Below are 16,316 nucleotides of genomic sequence, written 5' to 3'. Positions count from 1 at the left end.
ATTCACATTTTGTGAACTTGGCGTACAGCTGGTTCTGCTGAAGGATCTGCAGTACTATCTTCAGGTGCTCTGCGTGTTCTTCCTGAGTTCTGGAGTAGATGAGAATGTCATCGATGAATACGATAACAAACTTATCTAGGTATTCTCTGAATACCCTGTTCATGAGGTCCATGAAAGTAGCTGGAGCATTTGTCACGCCAAAGGGCATGACTACAAACTCATAGTGTCCGTATCTGGTCCTGAAAGTCGTCTTGGGTATATCACCTTCTTTGACTTTAACCTGGTGATATCCCGATCTGAGATCTATCTTAGAGAGCACTGCTGCTCCCTTTAGCTGATCAAACAGGTCATCTTTTCTGGGAAGAGGATACCTGTTCTTAACCGTGACTTGGTTTAGTGCTCTGTAATCTATGCACAGGCGCATACTCCCATCCTTCTTCTTCACGAACAATACAGGCACTCCCCATGGTGAGTGACTAGAGCGTATGAAGCCCTTGTCGAGTAGCTCCTGTAGTTGCTCATGAAGTTCCTTCAGTTCGGCTAGAGCCATGCGATAGGGTGCTTTGGAGATGGGATTCGTACCAGGAATGAGCTCTATCGCAAATTCTATCTCCCTGTCTGGTGCTAGGCCTGGTAACTCCTCAGGAAAGACTGCTGGGTAGTCACATACGACTCGGACTTCCTCTAGCTTTTGGTCCTTGTCCTGGCTGGTACTGACTACATGTGCTAAGAATCTCATACATCCCGAGTCCAGCAGTTTCTGTGCCTTCAGAGCTGAGAGAAACTTCTTGGCCTTTCTTTTTGGTTCTCCGATGAACCCATACTGCACTCCTGCTTCGGGTTGGAATACAACTCTCTGTTTACGGTACTCTATAGAGACACCGTACTTCATCAGAAAGTCCATTCCCAAGATGATGTCGTAGTCAGCCATATCTAATACTATCAGAGCACCAAAAAGCTCTCTGTCTACTATGACGATCGGCACTGCTCGGAGCCAGTGCGTGGACGCCATAATCTCTCCCGAAGGTAGCATCGTCAAAAACTGACTACTGAGTACCTCTGGAGGTATTGCCAGCTTTTCGGCGAATGTCCTGGATATATAAGAATGGGTTGCCCCAGTATCGAATAAGACAGTTGCACCTTGCTGTAAAATACTAATCTGACCTGTAACAACTGTCGAGGCATTCGCTACATCCTCTCTGGTGAGTGAGTAGATCCTCGCATTCGTCGTGGCTGAGTGGGCTTCTAGTCTGCCCTGGCTAATGTGTGGACCATCTAAAGCCGCCTGCATCTGGTGCAATTGTGCTGGCTTGACTTCGTACTGAATCGGCTGTGGTGGAGGAAAGCTGGTCTTGTTTGGGCATTGTTTAGCCATATGCCCTTCCTGGCCACATTCGATGCATCCTCGAGTGCCCTTGCGACAAACTCCTGGGTGAAATTTTCCACAAGTGAAACACTTGGGATAGCTGGGCTGTTTACTAGCTGATCCTCCTTTTGGGTAACCCCCTGGTTTGCGTTTGTTGCTGGAGTTCTCTTTCCAGTTAGAGTCATGGGAGCTGTGGCCCTGGTGTTTCTGAGTACCTGAGCCTCCTTGGCCTTTCGACTCTGAGAGGGCTTGCTTCTGCTGTTTGATACTGTTCTGATAATGCTCGGTGGTTAAAGCACTGCTCACTAGTTCTTCTGTAGTTTGTGGCCTTCGGACACCGCTGGCCACATTCATTGCTATTTCCGGCCTTAACATCTTGTGCATCAACCGGACTCATTCCCTTTCAGTGCTGACTAGTTCGGGGCATAGACGAGCCAGTCTGTTGAATTTCCTCACGGCCTCCTCAACTGAAAGTTTGCCCTGACGAAATTCAGTGAACTCATCGTAGTGGCGGTTTGTGACCTGCATGTGGAAGAACTTTTCGAAGAATTCCCTTTCGAAGTCAGCCCATGTCATCTGATTCACTGGGCGCTTCGCTTTAATTTTCTCCCACCACATACGTGCGTCTCTGTCAGACAGAAAGAGGCACACTTCACCTTCTCCTATTATGGCCAGTCCAGAAGCTCCATCGTACTCTCCAGTGTTTTAAACCAGGCTTGAGCATCCCATGGTTCACTGGTGCCTGAGAAATTCTCTGGCTTGATCTTCTGCCACTAGATCAGATAGGCTTCCCTCATTGCCCCTACTGCTGGGGCTACTGGTGCTGCAGGTTGGACTTGTGGAACCTCTATCACTACTGGAGTTGCTAAGTTAGGCTCTGGGGTGACAGTGGGAGTGTTCTGCTGGTTAGCCCTTAAAGTGGCTATCTCCTGTTGCTGTTCAGCTAGTTGCTTCTGTAACTGAGCCACTACCTCTGCAATGTCTGAAGGAGGCACTGAGCTTCCTGCCTCATGCTGGTGCTCAGTAGCTGGTGTCTTTCTAGCTGGGCATCCTCGCACCATTTTCTAAAGAAATAGAGGACATACATAACTAATAGGATCATGTTGCATAACTATTGTTATCATGTGAGGTACTATCATACATAAACATGTTTCAGTTCTATAACATGAAAGAAAAACATAAATGAAGTGAGAGATGTTCTTACTTGGAAGCGGCAGGTTCAATGCTGATGTGTGTGTGAGGAAGTAGGGAACTTTGCTCTGATACCACTCTGTAACGACCCGCCTTCTACTGGCTACGCTGTAAGGTCGGATCGTCACATTATACTATTTCTAACCATTCTTCATGTGCAGAAAACTGATCTAATTTAAAATTTTTGCTAACTAATACAACTTCTTCTGCTAATTGCTATTAGATATGGAATTCATGTTTAAACTACATCTTGAATACTGTTCCTATGCTAAGGGAGGTAATCTAGGCTTCCCATATGATCAAGGGCTGAGATAAGGGGTTTCCAGCTGTTATCAGGCCTTCCAATCGATCGGTGGATCAATTGGAGTTATTTGATCGATCCACTAATCGATTCAGCGCGCTACTGTGCACGGGGTAATATTCTGGATCGATCGGCTGATCGATCCAGACTTGCCAATCGATCCAGTGATCGATTCTGAAGCTCTCTGTTCGCGAGAGCTAATTCCTCGATCGATCGGTTGATCGATCCCTTAACCTTCTGTTCACGACAGAATGTGACTGGATCGATCGGCGGATCGATCCAGAAGCTTACTGTTCGCGGAAACAAGCTCCCCAATCGATCAGCTGATCGATTGAGGACCCCCAATCGATCGGCTGATCGGTCGGGGTTTCTGATTTCATATCAGGAGTCTGATTTCAGCACTGCTTCGTGCCCAATTCACATACATAGGTTCTAACATGGCTGAAAACATACTAATGACAATTAACTAGCATTCTGAGTATGATCACTAACAACCTAAGCAGGTCTTTCATGATTCAAAACGTTAAAATAACTAGAAGTGCGGAAACGTAATAACATAGGAAAATGCTAAAGGTTTCTAATTTTGCTAGTTTCTCCAAGATCTTTATTCTAAGTTCCATCCACACACATCTTCATCGCATTGTCCTCCAGCCTCCGCTAATCCATCTTTCCTTTACCTTTATCTGCAGTATAAGGAAAATAAGTATCTGTAAGCTTGGGAGCTTAGTAAGAAACCATCTACTTCACAAAACATGCATACGATGCAATTTATGTTTTTAAAACATGCTATTTGAAATATGTGCTGAACATGCTAAAACATGACATTCTGGCATACAAAACATAGAAAGCAAGAGCTGATCATGGTAATATCTCCTAGTATCAACAAGATAGAACTAAACTGATACAATAGTAACTAACTAATGCTAAGCTGATACAAATTCTGAATTGTAATCACATAACTAAGTTGTGAAGCTTTGAAAAAACTATTTATCATAAATAGATGAAAATACTAATCATGCTGTTGCTGGGCCCGACAACTGTACTTGCTATGCGCGCATCCCTAACTAGAGCCGGGGTTGCAAGTCCCACATCTAGTAGGGTTTACTAGGTTATCTAAACCTAGGGACGACTATGGGAGCCCAGCTGAAGGACAACTGAAGTCCAGTACAGTGCCACTGAAAAGTAAAATACTATGCATAAGCTAATAATTCTTGGCTTGCTTGTACTAGGTTGTCTGAACCTAGAACTAGATTATCTAAACCTAGAGGCGACTGTGGGAGCCCACCCATTGGACCGTAGTCCCATAAAAGCTGTAGCAAGACTAAATGTGCTATAAAATGCTTCTACTACATTTATCTAAACTATTGAAATGTCTATGGTGGCATTTTACTGAACTAAGCATTAAAGCAAACACTTGGTGTGTGCTAATTCACACCCTATATACTGAAAATTCTGCATATGACTAAACTAATGCATAAAACGTACGAAAAGCTACTTATACTGCAGGTGAGGGGTTTCTTACTTCCTGTGCTAGTTTTCCTTACGATCTGATCGCTAGGTTTTTCCGGAAAATGATCTTCTCGATGACCCTCTTGCTTCCACGTGCTCTTCTCGCAGAGAGGAGCGTCCTCGTGCCGGAGTCGTCACTGGAAGGTGTTCTTGGAGCCTTTGGGATGGAACCCTAGCCCTTGGGGCTTGGTGCGCCGAGAGAAGAAGAGGAGGGAGAGGAGGCGGCGTGTAGGGGTTTGAGGAGAGAAAATTCCCGATGAAAATAATCCCCTTACTTAATTATTTTCCTATTTATATTAAGTGGATAATTCGGCCCAACTCTAACATAAATATAATTGATTCCCTTTTCTTTCAGCACGGCCCTGCTGGGTTCACTTGGTTACTAGAGTCATCTATAAAGTATACGGTCTAGTAGGTCTCGGGTTTAGTACCCGCGTAGGCTATTTTACGTTTCTATTTGTTTTTGCTACTTCCGCTACTCTAAAAATCTCATAAAAATATCCTAAAATTTCAGAAAAATCATAGAATATTTCTAAAAGTCTTTTGAGAATTTTCAGGCATTACATGATGTGTAATATATTTGATCTCTATTTAAACCTTTTGTAAATAGATTTGCCAAGTTATCTTTTAATTTGACTTAATCGACAGAGATAACTCCGTTAGAGATCAATTGCCCAATAGTATTGTGTCATCGATGAATATATCGTGTCTTGCCATTATACATGTCATTTTGTACCCTGTAATTGTTGATTGATTATCACAATATATCATTATGGCAAGCACTGACTTTTCCTAATATGGGATATCTTTTAAGAGGTTATGAAGTAATTCAACTTCTTCTATGTCTTTATCTAAGGCTATAAACTCAAATTCCATAGTTGATCGAGATATGCATGTTTCTGTCATAGATTTACATGACATTGCTCCACCATCAACGATAAATACATATCCACTAGTGGATTCAAAATCTTTTGTATCAGATATTCAATTTGCATCACAATAGATATCTAGTATGGCTAGATATCTCATATAATATAATCCATACTCTAAGGTGTATCCTCAATATTTAAGAATTCTTATTAGTGTCTTCCAATGGTCATCATTTGGATTACTTATAAATCTACTTAATTTGTTGACTACGTAGGCAATATCCGAACGTATGCAATTAGCAATATATATCAAACTATCAATTATCCTCAAATAATCCAATTGGAATACAAGTTCATCGTGGTTCTTAGCAAAATGCAAGCTTAAGTCCATTGGTGTCTTTACAGGGAAAATATCATACACATTAAATTTCCTTAGTATTGTCTCAATATAATGAGACTGTAAAAGGAAAATTCCATCTAATATCTTATTGATTTTAATTTCAAGTATAACTTTTGTTATACCCATATCTTTCATATCAAAGTTCTTGGTCAACATTGTTGGGACACTCCTGAACTAGAGGAGGGGGGGTGGTGAATAGCTCTCTCGCTTCATCAATGATGATCTTTTGCAGTGGACATACTCGAAGCGAATTCCTCAATACTAACACAAAGGATTTACTTGGTCAAAAATTGTTAGAGTGTATACTAAAAGTCTAGCTTTTGTAAACATTTATTTTGAAATAAAGAATCACTTTTGGTCAAAAATATCTACATTTATGTTAAGTGTAGATGTTCAATTAATTTATATCGTAGATAACATAGTGGGTGGTGTTACACACAGAAGATCATGTTATCAGCTCTTTATAAATTATAAATAGTTGCTCACGACTAAGATGGAAAGGAACAAGCCATTGGAATAGTCATAGTGTAATTAGGTATTAGTTTATCTTGACTAATAAATTACACTAGTACACTCTAAGTGTATTGAGTAGGACCATTTGAGATAATTTCTTTTTATACTGACTAAATAAAAGAACAATACCTCTGTTATTATGGAAGTGTGTGCTCTTAATCCTAATATAATAACAAGCACATATATTTAGTATTTATTTCTTTGACTTATCAATAGGTGAGATTTAGCTCGATAAATCAATAGGCCCGATAAGTTGAGAAATGATATTACTTATAGTGTATGTTGTTGATTATAGAAGGAAACTGTGTCCTAATAATCTAGGTTGAGAATGACCCCAAGAGGAGCTCATAAGGATTGTCATGTTAAACCCTACAGGTGGACTTAGTCCGACATGATAATCAGGTTGAGTGGTACTACTCTTGGACTAAGATATTAATTAAGTGAGTTGTCAGTAACTCATTTAATTAGTGGACATTCGACATCTTAAATACAGGGAGACTAACACACTCATAATAAGAAGGAAACCAAAAATATAATATGGGATTGGTGCGGTAGTTCAATAATAATTCTTTAGTGGAATGAATTATTATTGATGAAATTAAGTTGTGTGTTCGGAGCGAACACGGGAAGCTTAATTTCATTGGGAGACCAAAACCAATTTCTCCTCTCGGTCCCTATCGCAGCCTCTTATATATAGAGAATTATACCCACCTATACCCACCTTCTCACCCACTCTTTGGTGGCCGACCAAGCTAGCTTGGAACCCAAGCTAGGGTCGGCCAAGACCCAAGGATTGAGCCAAGATTAGTGGCCGGCCCTAGCTTGGAGTCCAAGCTAGGTGTGGCCGGCCACATATACTATAAAAAGGATTTTATTTATAAATTTTTCTTATGTGGATTCCATGGTTTTAAAAGAGAATTTAAAATTTAAATCTTTCCTTTTATAGCTTTCTACAAAAAATTAAGAAAAGATTTGAAATCTTTCCTTATTTGTAGATTGAAAGGTGGATTTTAATTTTAAGAAAACTTTCCTTTTTTAAACCATGTTCATGATTTAAAAGAGAGTTTAAAAAATAAATAGCCTCTTTTATAAGTTTCTACAAAAGATTAAGAAAAGATTTGATATCTTTCCTTATTTGTAGATTGAAAGGAGATTTTAATTTTTAGAGAAAACTTTTCTTTTTGGAAATAATCCACATGTTTAAAAGAAAGATTTTAATTTATAAAATTTCCTTTTTACAAACCACTATGAAGGGAAAAATTGTTGGAGAAATTTTTTATAAATTTCCGGAAACAAATTAGGAAGTTTTAATTCTTGTGTTAATTAAAACTCTCCTTGATTGGGATTGTTTAGTGGCAGACCATTATAATTAAGAAAAAAAATTATTTTTAATTAAATAAATTTTCTTTTTCATGGCAAAGGAATTAAGGAATATTTATTAAAATTTTCTTATTTGCCAAGACCAAGGAATATAAAAGAGGGAGTAGAGGTGCCTTCATAAAAAAGAACAACTCTATTCTTTTTCTTCCTCTCTTTTCCTTGGTGGTGGCCGGCCCTAGGGTCTCTTCTCCTTCTCTTCTCTTCCTCCTTTGTGGCCGGTGGCATCAACATAAGAGAAGTCCATGGTGGCCGGTTCTAGCTAGGAGAAGAAGGAGAGAAAGGAGGTTTTGTTTCTAGCATCCCTTGGAGCTTGGTGGTGGTGGTCGAACCTCTACTTCTCTTGAAGAATTGATGGTGGACGAATCAAGCTTGGAGAAGAAGCTTGGTGGTTCTCGTCTCGGAAGATCGTTGTCCACACAATGTCCAAAATTAGAAGAGGAATACGGCAGAAGATTAAGAGGTTATTTCTTACAAAGAAAGGTATAACTAGTAGTTGTTTTCCGCATCATACTAGTTTTCTTTGTATAGTTATTTTTGGAAATACCAAACACAAGAGGCATATGATTCTAGAGTTTCAAATTAGTAATTCGTGTTTGTGTTTTCTTTGTTTTTTGAATTTGTGATTCGATTGTTCTTTTTGGTTAAACCTAATGTTATTTTAGGAAATTAAATATTGAATTTCTATTAAAGGCTTTGTCGAGGCAGTGGTGGATGATCCCATACCCAAGAAGGTCTTGTGCCTCGCCATGTTTGACCTGGGAGCCGATTTTAGAAATAAATATTTAATTAACTTTGTAACATAGGTTGGACTTGGATCAATAGTGTTAAGTTCCGCTTGCGATCTAAGTCTAAACCATTAAGAATAGATAAGTTAAATTTGGAATCAACGATGTTAAGTTCCGTCTGCTATTCCTACTTTAACTTCTAAAGAACACAATAGGTTGTTTAGGAAAGGTTCAACATTTGTACAAAATTTTTGTACAGTAGAACCAGTACGATCTTCCTAGGACCAACCAACAGGGGGTGGTGAATAACTCTCTCGCTTCATCAATGATGATCTTTTGCAGTAGAAATACTCGAAGCGAACTGCTCAATACTAACACAAAGGATTTACTTGGTATCCACCTCAAGATGAGGTGACTAATCTAAGGATCCACACCTTATCACACTCTCCACTATGAAAATACCCCTCTGAACAATTCGGAGGTGGAGAAACCTCATACAACTCAAGAACAAGAAAATACAACTCGAAATAAGAAATCAAATGTAAATACAAATCAAAACACGACTTAACACCTTGAACCTTGAATCCTTTAAACTTTTCTTGCTTTGAATGCCTCTTGAAGGTGGGAAATACAACATCACTTTGTCTCCCAAAACTTCCAAGAACTACTAGAGAAGAGCATGTGAGTGTTTGTTTGGCTTGAACCTTGTCGTCTCCTTTAGATTACACGATTTAGAGCTTCCAATCGATTGGGTCTGCTTTCAATCAATTCCCACATTAGATCTGATCAATCCTCTCTCCAAACCTCGCATCCTACACAACGATCATCTCTCAATCAATCGGTTGATCGATTGGGGGTAACTGGATCGATCGGCTGATCGATTTAGAATCCCTCCATGTTATAGCAGAAAATTCCGAAGTCGATTGACCAATCGATTCCGGCTTCCTCACGTCATCACGAGAAATCTAAGCCCAATTGATCGCTTGATCAATTGGCATGTCCCAATCGATCAATTGATTGATTGGGAAACCCTCTGTGTGTTTGATCGATTGGAGTAACCCAATCGATAAGCTAATTGATTAGGTCACTTTTGTCATGATAGTCCTCCTAATCGATTGATTGCCTAATCCTATCTTGTCAAACACAAGTCTAGGGTTCCCTTGCCCAATATCTGGTCAACCTTGACCTATTAGGACTTCCTCATACCTAGTATCTCGTCAGCCCTGACGTGTTGGGACTTTGTCACTAAGTATCCGGTCAATGCTTTGACCCACTTGGACTTTTCTCCTCTTGCTAAGTGTCTGGTCAACCTTGATCCAATTAAACTTCTCATCTCATACCAAGTGTCCAGTCCTCTATGACCCACTTGGACTTCCATATACTAGATGTCCGGTCAGCCTTGACCCGCCTAGATTTCTACATGTCTGGTTTCACTTACGAGGGCGTTTCACCACCTGGCTTCACTCACTAGGATTTTCCTCTGCCTAGCTTCACTCACCAAGATTTTCCTTTGCTTAGCTTCATTTACCAAGATTTTCCTTTGTCTAGCTTCACTCACTAGGGCTTTTCACTTGACTTCACTCACTAGAATTTTCTACTGCCTAATTTCACTCACTAGGGCTTTCCAACTGTCTGACTTCACTTACTAGGACTTTTCCCACAGCATAACATCACTCACTAGGATTTTCCAACTACATTGCTTCACTCACCAGGACTTTCCAATTTGCTTCGCTTCACTCACTAGGACTTTCTGTTGGTGCAATGGGGCCGACAAGAGGGGGGTGAATTGCCTGAAAAATAAAGTATACCCTCCTCAAGACTTTCAACTCAAAAATGCAATAATAATAAAGAAATAAACTAATATAAATAAAGAGAAGACGGAGAATTTAACTTGGTTACAACTCAGGAGGTTGTTAATCCAAGGCGATGAAAAAGCTCAGAAAGATCTTCTTCTCTGAAGGCGAAGAAGCCTTTTACACACTGAAAGCTCTAAACTATTGCTAGGAATTGAATACAGAGTTGATTGATTAATTTCCTAGCTCCAGGGGCCTTTATATAGCTCCTGGAAAACTTATCCCGAGTGTCGAAGGTGCCTCCAAAAGGGTTGAGGGCGCCTCCAAGAAGTTTAACCAGATAAAGCTCTATCAAGTTACCAACGGTCATGAAGACTAGGTCTGAGGCACCTCCAATGCCCTTAAAGGCACCTCGGACTGGTCTAAGGCACCTTCAAGGTGATGGAGGCACCTCCAACCCTGCAGACAGCATCGGCGCCTTCAGCACTTTGTTGAAGGTGCCTCCAGCTAGCTTTCCAAATCCTTTTGACTTCATTTTAGCTTCTGATGCTCCGATAACTTGGGTGATTGCGACCAACCGGAATAGGGCTCACCTGAACCCAATTCCCGACCTTCTCCTCGAGCACGCTTCTGTCTTGCCTTCTTATCCCTCAAACGCCGCACACGTTCTTCTCGTCCACTGGAGTACTCTTCCGCAGCTCTCTCGTCCTTCGGACGCACCGAGCCCGTTGGTTCCCTTCCTGTGTCGTCCTTCTCGCTAGCTGCATCTTCCACTCGACTTCCTACGCTCCTAAGCTCTTGCACACTTAGACACAGGGATCAAATAACAAGCAGGACCTAACCCAACTTGGTTGATCACATCAAAACAACCATGGGGATCAACACTTTCCACACCAAGTGTCCGGTCAACACTGTCCCACTTAGATTTTCTTCTTCTTTCAACCTTCCTAACTTTTAATTAGAACTTCCCAGTCAAGTATCCGGTTAACCTTAACCTACTTAACTCTTCTGGTCAACCTTTAACCGTCAATATCCCATATGGATAATTACACCTGCAATCTCTATACATTGTCAAACATTAAAACTCAATCATCAAGACTCAAGGTTAAGTCTGTTGCTGCGGTCCACACTAATGGTCTAACTCAGGTTTTGATGAATGACAAGTAAGTTAAGATAGGTTTCGTCATGATCTAACCACTTGATTGAGTGTGTAGGAAATCCATCTAGGTCGACGGGCCGACCGGATAGCTGGTATGAAATTTAGCTAGGTCGACGGGCCGACCACATAGCTGGTACAAAATCTAGCTAGGTTGATGGGTCCACTGGATAGATGAAACGAAGTCCAGCTAGGTCAACGGGCCGATCGGATAACTGGCATGAAGTCTAGACAGGTCGATGAACTGACCGAATATCTGGTAAACTGCTAAGTTAAGGTAAGTCACTAGAGGAGAGTGACAAAGTGAGGATGCATCCTTGTTGAAGGGACAGTAGGTGTCGGTCCAGTTTAGGTCCATTTGGGATCCCTAAGCTTAGATCTTGATTAGTTCCTGGTCCTAGGAGGACAGGAACTAATTACTACTTTGTATTATTATTAAATTATCCTAATACTTATTTTACAGAGTATTTTGGACTAATATTGTTTTGTAGAGCTAAGAGAAGAAAATTACCTTTGGATGAACAATGTCCAAAGGCGCCTTCAAGCTTGATGAAAAGTGCCTTTGTACTATTCATATAAGGCACCTTCCATGACTATGGAAGGCGCCTTCCGTGGGATAAAGTTGGTCGAAGTTGTGGATAAGCATCGGGCTATTCAGGATCGAACTTACCTCATTAGAGGCGCCATCCATGATTATGGAAAGCGCCTTCCATGCCCTTTATAAGACTATCTCGAGAAGGCATTCAATAACAACACACATACGAACTACTACGCATCTATTTGAGGCTCCAACAGCTCCGGGCTCCTGCTACGACTTTGCTAAGAAGCTGCTGTGTCCGACGACTACTCCGTGGACTTTCGACCATGACCAGAAGACCGTCTCTAACACACGAGCGCCTTCACATAAATTCCTAAAAGTGTCAGTAACGAGATTTCTATTTGTACTTAAATTCTGCAAACAGAAAGTGTAGTCTGTTACACTTCTCCGAACTCTCTCTATACTCGATTCCCTCTTCCGGAGGTACCGAAAGAGGATTTTAGTGGATCACCCATCGATAGGTCCGCGGGACTTGGGTCTTGGAGTAGGAGTCGCCGAAGGCTCCAAACCAAGTAAAACCGGCTGCGTTTTCTAGTCATTGGATTTTCGTTTTTAAGTTTTCCGCTGCGTACTTTACTTTGATTTCTAAACACACAAAAAAAGAGTTTTTGAAAACCACGTGATTCACCCTCCCCCCTCTCTCACGTGCGCAATCGATCCAACAAGTGGTATCAAAGCGAGGTTATGCTCTGAATTAGTGCAACCACCAATCAAGCCGGGGGAATCATTTTTAGATTTTTTTTTTATTGTTCGCATTCCATTTGAATCATTTTAAATATATCTCAAACACTGTTAATCTAAGACCAAATCTTGATACTCCATTTTAGTTTTTCTTTTACAGCTATCAAATGGCACAACTTGAAGGGTACATCACCGTCCATCCTCCCCTATTCAACGGTGATGGCTTTCCGTACTGGAAGAAGTAGATGGAAGTATATCTGAAGACCAACTTTGACCATTGGTTTAGCATCACCAGAGGTTACAAGGCTCCAATTGATAATTTCAGAATCCCAATGGACCTGGAACATTGGAATCTAGAAATGAAGAAAAAGGCGTAGATCGACTTCAAAGCTCTCAACACAATTCAGTGCGGGCTAACAAAAGAAGAGCTGAACCACGTCGGCCCACATGAAAATGCAAAGGAACTTTGGGACAAGCTAATAGAACTGCACGAGGAAACCAGCAACGACAAGGTAACAAAGAGAGATTTATTTTTAAATAAATTATTTAATATTAAAATTCAGGAAGGTGAGATTGCCAATCAACTGTACGCGAGGATAAAGGACATCCTCAACGGACTCCACACAATCGGTCACCAATTGGAGAACCAGAGCCTGATAAGGTATGCCTTAAACACATTTCCTCCAAATGCACTGTTGGCTTCCATCGTGGATGCCTATAAAATTTTAAGGAACTTGTCAAAGTTAAAACTAGATGAATTATTTTGTGAACTAGAACTGCACGAACAAATTAACGCCAAATCCAAGAAACGTCTTGCTCTTATTGTAGGATCATCAAAAGAAGTCCAAATCCAAGCCGAAACCTGAAGAAAAATTTTACCTAGACTCAGATGATGAAGAACACCTAGTGAACTTGGTAAAAAAAAAATATTCACCAGGAGAAAGAAGAACTTCACCGGCAAGGGCTTGCAGAAGATCAACTCCACCTCCAAATCTAACAATAAGAACGCGACCTGCTTCGGATGCAACAAGAAGGGGCATTACAAGACCGACTGCTCGAATCTGAAAAAAAAAGGCTCTTAAAGCGACATGAGACAAATCATTCGGAGATGAATCAGATGGCAGAGAACCGAAGCACTTCAACTACCTCGCACTGATGGAGCACGAACCTGAATTAGAAAGTGAATCGGAAGATGGGTCCGAACCCGAATTGAGCCACGAGTCCGCACTCATTTCCGAAGGTTCTGATGAGGTATATTTTAGTTTAAATAAAAAATTCTTTAAAATCATTGCATGCTTGAATAGGAAATTAACTGCTTATGAAAATCAAATAAACGAACTAACAAAAGAAAATAATAAACTTAATGAACAATTAGAATTGAACTCAACAACTGAACCAATTCAAACTAAAATCCCAACTCAAGCTGCAAAACTTGAGGAGGATAATTTCAGATTGACAAATAAAATAGTTAAACTAAAGAAATTACTTAAAAGATTCAACTTGGAAGAGCGAGAATGGTTTTCGAACTGGGTACTTGGTGCATTTGGAGAAACTCATGGCTGCTAAATTGCCATCAAGTAGTTTGAAGGCTACTCCTTATATTGAGTCAAGATACAAGCTACTAAAGAGACAGTTTCATGCTATCACCGAGATGTTGAATCATAGTAGTGGATTTGGGTGGAACGATGTTGAGAAGTGTATTATTACAACAAAAGATGTCTTTGATGATTGGGTTAAGGTAACTTTTTCTACTTTGTGTATTTCCATTTCTTTGATAACTATGGGGTGTTTTTTTTGCTAATGATATGTTTATAATTTAGAGTCATCCAGCTACTATTGGTTTAAGGAACAAAGAGTTCCCCCACCTTGATGACTTGATGTTTGTGTGGGGGAAAGATCATGCCACAGGAGCTAATGCAGAAATCCCTGCTGATACAATAGAAGAGATAAATTTATGCGATGAAGAGGTCGACACATCTAATGCAAAAATATTTGCTGAATGTTACAAAGGTGAAGAATCTAATAATGCCAACCAAACAATAAGGAAATCTGAGACTCTGGATTCATCAATTTGTCCATCAAACAAGAAGCCAACCACTAGAAAGAGAAAAGGAAAGGCTGATGGTGCTTTAGATGACTTGGTGGGAGAGATTCACAAGTATGTTATTGCTGTTACTGAGGCTAATGAGGAGATGAAGAGAATTTCCACATACTTCAAGAAACAAACCATGATTGACAATTTTAAAGGCATCTTCTTCTGTCTCAAATTCCAGCCTCATTTGTGGTATAATCAAATTTGTTTCAATGCTCAAGACTATAAAATCAAACAAAAAAAGCAAAATGTCTAAAAAGGGAAATTTGATATACTGAAACTCAATACATTCCCAATATGAATCTTATTATCTTCATCAATAACATGAAAGTCACCTTCCCGACTAGCTTCATTTCCTTAAAAATTCAAATGATGACAACTCTTAGATTCACTCTCCATGATAATTACTTTAATCCTGCAAAAAAAAAATAACAAATTTAGAGCTAAAAAAAATATTAAGTGTAAAATTCAGTTCTAGCTACTTAGAATTAGTTGCGAAGAAGGATCAACAGCACAAAAAAGATTAAATCAGGAAAAGCGACTAGGAGGAATTAGAAACCAAGGGGTCGAATGAAAAAGGGAATCAAAATTGTAGCAATGAATGAGAAGTTTTTCAACCACAATTACCTAATTATACTAGCGAAATGGTAGAAGCAACAACCAAAAAAGTCATCGCTTTCTTCCACACGATGCCAAGGAGGGAGGCCAATGGAGGCCATGAGAGGAAGGCCACTGGAGATCGCTTGAGGCCCCTGAAGGGAGGTTGCAGGAGGGAGGCCGTTGGAGGTGGCGGGAGGGAGGTCGGGGCGGACGTTGGAGGCCGTAGGAGGGAGGCGATGCTGGAAGGAGGTCGCTGGAGGGAGTTCGCGGGAGGGAGACAACTTTGGAGGGAGCCACAGGAGGTCGCTGGAGGGAGGTCGCGGGAGGGAGGTGACATTGGAGGGAGGTCGCTAGAGGCCGTAGGAGGGAGGTTGCGGGAGGGAGGCAATGCTGGAGGGAGGTCGTAGGAGGTCGAGAGGTTAGGGTTTTGTGCGTTGGCGTGTTTCTGCACATTCCTGCGTGCGTGCGTTTTGTACGTTGATATGGGTTAGGTCTAGTGGGTCCCCAGTAAAAAGGAGATAGTAGAGGTAAGATAGGCCAATATTGGTCAGGATAATATCTTAAGCAAGATAGGCCAATATTGGTCGTGATAATACCTCAAGAAAGATAAGATAATATTGGTCGGGATAAAGATAGGCCAATATTGGTCAGGATAAAGATAGGCCAATATTGGTCGGGATAATACCTTAAGCAAGATAGGCCAATATTGGTCAGGATAAAGATAGGCCAATATTGGTCGGGATAAAGATAGGTCAATATTGGTCGGGATAATACCTTAAGAAAGGTAGGCCAATATTGGTCAGGATAATACCTTAAGCAAGATAGGCCAATATTGATCGGGATAAAGATAGGCCAATATTGGTCGGGATAAAGATAGATCAATATTGGTCGGGATAATACCTCAAGAAAGATAGGCCAATATTGGTCGGGATAATACCTCAAGAAAGATAGACCAATATTAGTCGGGATAAAGATAGGCCAATATTGGTCGGGATAATACCTTAAGCAAGATATGCCAATATTGGTCGGGATAAAGATAGGCCAATATTGGTCGGGATAAAGATAGGTCAATATTGGTCGGGATAATATCTTAAGAAAGGTAGGCCAATATTGGTCGGGATAATACCTCAAGAAAGATAGGA

Source organism: Zingiber officinale, chromosome 5A, assembly GCF_018446385.1.
Source record: "Zingiber officinale cultivar Zhangliang chromosome 5A, Zo_v1.1, whole genome shotgun sequence".
In the NCBI taxonomy this organism is placed as follows: domain Eukaryota; kingdom Viridiplantae; phylum Streptophyta; class Magnoliopsida; order Zingiberales; family Zingiberaceae; genus Zingiber; species Zingiber officinale.
The sequence above is the reverse complement of the archived record's forward strand: the minus strand, read 5'-3'. Positions refer to the sequence as shown.